General features: G+C 40.5%; 1 pseudogene; it reads right to left on the bottom strand.

The window, feature by feature from the left end:
* Positions 1-4,784: 4,784 nt before the first annotated feature.
* LOC114898464 lies at positions 4,785-5,287 on the bottom strand (annotated as a pseudogene).
* Between the last annotated feature and the right edge of the window lie 440 nt (positions 5,288-5,727).

Here is a 5,727-nt window from a genome sequence, read left to right as displayed (position 1 = left end):
CTCCACCCTCATTTGCGTACATTTTGTCTATGGCTGCTTTTGAGCTACAACGACAGAGTTGCCACAATGACAAGTGACCCACCAAGCTCTTTTACAGGAAATGTTGGCTGACTCCTGCACTGACCAGTCGTTCCCATTCTATTGGTAGGGAATTGAGGCACAAAGAAATGACGGGCCTGAGATCACACAGTCCGCCAGTGGCTTAAATGAGAACTCACCGGTGCCCTGTTAAGTGTTCTTTTCACTACACCATCACATAAAAGCAAAAGCTTCTCAGTTTATCATGATAATGTCTGCTTGGTCCTTTTACTTGCATATCTGCTTCTCACCCGCAGGCCTAACCTAGGTTTCAGTAGGGGCGGCTGCAATCTGTAACCTCGAGAGGGCAGCAATGGTTAAGGTGACTCCAGAGTGCAACCTCTTATCCAAGAAATAACCAAAATAGAGTATATTGTCCCGACTTAAAAAAAAAAAAAAAAAGGAAAAAAGAAAGCAGGTCAAAAAGGGCCTGAGTTGCTTTTGATGATGACATGCATACATACTAGTGCAAATGTAAGGCATTTTCAGCTGTTTTTTTTTTTTTGGACAAATTGCCAAAGGTGAGTTCACGCTCAGAAAATCTCCACATCTAGCTGGAATTGAAAGAACAAAAGCCAGATCGGCAGCGAAACAAAGGTAGGCATTTAAGAGAAAAGCACCCACACATTAAAAAAAAAAAAAAAAAATCTATTTTCTGAGTATTGGGGGAACATGGAGTGGAAATTAGTTCTCCTCGAGCCCTAGGGACAGTTTTAAGTAGGCGAGCTGTGCTCATGACCCAGATTTGTCCTCGTTCTGAGTGGGCTGAAGAAGGGGTTCCATCTCTTCATTTGGGGGATGTCTAATCATAAAATGTGTCTAGTGAGGCTTACAGCCTAGTATCTATGAGGTATTTATGAAGTAACATTAATATTTGCAGGGCTTCCCTGGTGGCGCAGTGGTTGAGAGTCCGCCTGCCGATGCAGGGGACACGGGTTCGTGCCCCGGTCCGGAAGATCCGCGGCTGGGCCCGTGAGCCACGGCCACTGAGCCTGCGCGTCCGGAGCCTGTGCTCTGCAACGGGAGAGGCCACAGCAGTGAGAGGCCCGCGTACCACAAAAAAAAAAAAAAAAAAAAATTTGCAGTGGTATGTAAGATCCTTCATATTAAAAGGTGCCCTGTGCAAGATGCAAGATAGACTGGTGTTACTGTGAGGGCAGATATATTTTGTGGATGTCACCACTGTTGTTGTTTACTGAGGTGTCATGGGAAAAAAAAGTAGGTTAAGACCAGGTGGCACAGTCTTTCAACGTGACCCAGAACTGGGCCACAGGAACCTGTATAGGCAGACTATCACATCAGATGGTGTAGAGAAATCTCCCCAAGAATGCATAAATCCTCAGAGGCAGAATGGTTAGTTTCATGACACATAATCACGCCTGGAAGAAATCTGGTGGGGCTAATTAGAAAAACACATACGGCACTTCCGACTTTACAGGGAAGGGGACGGAATTGTATTACTCAGCAAATATTCTCCTCAGCCTGAGCTTGACTTTTGAGATTTTCTGAGAACTGAGCATTTTTTCTAAGTAATCCTAAAAGGCCTGGTGCTGGGTAACAGCAGGAACTAGGCTGGTAGCCTAATTAAGCATCCCAATACTGCAATACTTAAAAACACTTATGGGAACCCCAATGAGTTCCTAATGTCTAATTCCTAAATTTAATCCTAAAGTGCTCCACTGAATCCTCTTGTATGACCTTGGTTAACTATGTAATATCTAATCACCAGAGGTAACGATGAAAAATTGAAAATGATGGCATGAGCTGATTCACTCTCCTTGCAGGTATTCCATCAGGACCAAAGATTAGGGCTTCTCCTAGGAATAAAACTTCAGCATATAGGAAATTGCTTTCAAACTCTAGCAATTAAGTGTATTACTTACTCTAGTCCCTGGAATGATAAGAAAATGGAAATGAACTGAACGGGATTTTTTTTTTTTTTTCAGTCACAACTCTGGTCCAAATCAGTCCTATAATGTGGGAAGACCATACAGAATTATCATGAAAATAGTCTGGTGTACTTGGAGTATGTTAAGAAATCCTCAGCAGAAATATCATTATGTTTAAACCTTTTTTCTTTTACCTAGAAAAGTAAATCCACAACTCCAATACTGTATTTACTTTGGAACTTATAAATTACCAGAAAATAAAACAAAGACAGGAAGAAAGAAAAGAAAAAGAGAGGTATTATACCACTCATATGCCCAGTATTGTAAATATAACTTGGAACTTAATTTACGACATTGCATAAAGCTAATTGACTTAGATGGTTTTGGTTTTCTGGCCTTTGTATATTTTTGTCAGTTCTGTAATGTTACATGGTTTATAGGATCAAATCCTATTTTACAAATTCAAATACAAAGGTTGTATTCCACCTCTGAATTTCAAACCAGTTGACAGAATCTTTAGGTCTTGGTATATCCCTCAAAGGAAAAAAAAATCCAACTTAACAATGACTCTGTTTCCATATTTATATTGTATTTCTCATTTAAGGAGTCAAAAACTCAGTGGACTTTACTCCAACTCTTTCTAACATAATACCTTGGATTTCAGTAGCATTCCTCAGATTATAAAGTACTTTTACATCCACTCTCTCATTTCATCGGGTCTTCAGAACAACCCTGTGGGTTAGGTATGGCATACATAGTACAGTTCTTTAATAATTTCCAAAAATTAATTCAGTGAATATCTATTGAATGGCTATTGTTTGCCAGACACTCTATTAGATAATGACCATTCAGTGGAAAATAAAACACACCAAGGGCCTGCAAAAAATGTTTGTGATTTGCCCAAGACCATAGAAAGTAAATCCAAAACCTTTTGACTGTTCCCGTCCTCGGCTGGAAAAACAGAGCATGGAAAACTTACTTATCTCGACTCTGTCTCTTAGTACAGTAGTGGCATTTCTTGTATAGACTTGCTCACCAGCATTTGCTCCCATACATTCCAGCTCCTGGTCTTTCACTAGATCAACTATTTTATACTCCCAGCTAAGGTCAATTCCTTGGGACTTCCCTGGTAGTCCAGTGGTTGAGAATCCTCCTTCCAATGGAGAAAAGTGGGTTCGATCCCTAGTCAGGGAACTAAGATCCCACATACCGCTGGGCAACTAAGCCCGAGTGCCACAACTACTGAGCTCACGCGCCTCAACTAGAGAGAGGAAAAACCTGCATGCCACAACTAGAGAGAAGCCTGCGCGCCGCAACGAAAGATCCCGCACGCTGCAACTAAGACTCGACGCAGCAAAAAATAAATAAGTCTTAAAAAAAAAAAGTATTGAAATTTCTTCCCCCTTAAAAACAAACTTCTGGGCTTCCCTGGTGGCGCAGTGGTTGAGAGTCTGCCTGCCGATGCAGGGGACATGGGTTCGTGCCCCGGTCTGGGAAGATCCCACATGCCGCGGAGCGGCTGAGCCTGCGCGTCCGGAGCCTGTGCTCCGCAACAGTGAGAGGCCCGCGTACCGCAAAAAAAAAAAACAAAAAAAAAAAACAAAAAAAAAAAAACAACAAAAAAAAACCAAACTTCTCGGGAATTCCCTGGCGGTCCAGTGGTTAGGACTCCACACTTTCACTGCCGAGGGTGTGGGTTCAATCCCTGGTTGGGGAACTAAGATCTGCAAGCCGTGCAGTGAGGCCAAAAAGAAAAAGAATAAATAAAATAAAAACAAACTTCTCTCAATCCTATTTCCCCCAGCCACTCTCCCCTTACCAGTGACCACTCCATTTTTCTTCTCTTCTTTCGCAGCAAACTGCTCCCATTCTCTAATTTATAAGTCAAATAAGTATTTATGGAACAGATGCAGAATAAATGAACTAGGAATGTTTCACATGAAGATAAGTAAGTTTGAATATTCAGAGGACTTGTAACAAAAAAACCAAACCAAACAAAACTGGTTTTATATTTCTCCAAAAGGGAGAACTGTTAACCATTGGTTAGAAACATCCAGCATAATATTTGCACATAGTTTCAATACAGTGGATCCTACACTTTTTCAAAGTAAGAAATGAGATATCTTTTTTTAAAAAAATAGTATTCTTGGACCTTCCAAGGAAGTCGATTTTTCATGACATATCCTCCACACCAGCAACTGATGCACTCATACCATCAGAAATACATCTCAAGTCAACTAACTGGTTTGTTAAGGAAGTGGTCTTTTGTTCCTCAGTTATATTTTAAGTTCCACATCAGGGATTCTCAGGAGGTATGAGAAAAGTCCTACAAAGCAGACATATCAGAATCCCTGGAATTCTGATATTCCATTCTAGGGAGACAGTCTCCCTTCAACCCCTGAATGAATCACTTACCAGTACAAATCAGTATGAATTGATGGAAGTATAGTCTGTGCTAGTACAAGAGAGTAATTAGAAAATATAAACTACATAATGAGCTAGGCTTCATAAGTAGAAATTGTTTCAACAATTATTAAGCATAAATGTTTCAGGATAAAACATACATAATACTTTATATTTTATCACAAGCTCCAATAAGGAATGATAAAGTAATACAGTGGAAGGAAAAATTTTAATGTCTGTATTTATCAGAACACAAGATTCTGAAGGTGGAGCTTGAGCCCAGGATGATAAACACATTTTCAAATAAAGCATGTAGCAAAACTAGTTAACTGTTGTTCATTGGGGAACTACAGCAGGCTCCAATATGACAGGTGGAGAAAACCTGTTAAAAGGAAACTTCTGGGCACTTAACTTCTAGGGCATTACCATTCTTGTGATGGAGTCAGTTTGTCATCATCGTTCTAATACTTTTACAGGAAGTCCAACAAAAGTTGCAAAGTCATCAGCAATTATTGAAGTATACACTTGAGAAACCAGGGTAAAGTCTGCCTTGTTGCATCTCTAAGCACTGCACGACTGGCTGGCTGAATCACCTCAGACCACTGGTGAGCATCAATACTTATATAAATTCCAGGAAAATCTCTCTGCTAGATTCTTCGTCCTACTAACCAAATTCTTCTAAGTACTGACCAAATTCCAAGTTCAGAATTTTCAGATTTCATAAGATAGTATTCTTTCCCAAAGAAATCGTGCATTATTCAGATCATTATGGAACAGATACAAGGCTAGCAGCAGGCCATATCTTGAGAGTGTAATAACTCTTCCAAAAACCTAAAGGTTTTGAGTTTCTGATTCTTGCACTGATCCAGGAACTTTTTGAAACTGACAGTACTTTATATCACCATAGTCCCTGGCATCTTTCTCTCCAAGTCCACTGTAGTACTTTTCCAAAGGTCAGACTTCATACACTAATTTTTTTTCTTCAACCCAGTCCAATCAAGCTTTTGTCCCCTCTGCTCCATTAAAACTGCTCTTGCCAAGATCACCAGTGACCTCCACATTGCTCCAAGAGTCAATTCTCAGGCCTCACCTTAACCTCTCAGCAGCATTCCACAGTTGATCACTTCCTCCTCCTTCAGATATTTTCTTCACCTGAATTCCAGGACACTACTCATCTCTTGGCTTTCCTCCTGCCTAACTGGTTTGTTCCTACTCAGTTGCTCTGCAAGTTCCTTGCTTCTGAGACCTCTTAAGTGAGAAATGCCTCAGGGCTTTCCTGGTTCTCTTTCCTTCTGTATCTACACTTACTCTCTTGGTGATGTCATTCAGTTTCAGACTTTAAATGCCATTTATATGC

Source organism: Monodon monoceros, unplaced genomic scaffold (genome assembly GCF_005190385.1).
Source record: "Monodon monoceros isolate NGI ecotype Baffin Bay Population unplaced genomic scaffold, NGI_Narwhal_1 Super_Scaffold_18, whole genome shotgun sequence".
NCBI lineage: Eukaryota > Metazoa > Chordata > Mammalia > Artiodactyla > Monodontidae > Monodon > Monodon monoceros.
This window is presented reverse-complemented; position numbering and strand designations above follow the sequence as displayed.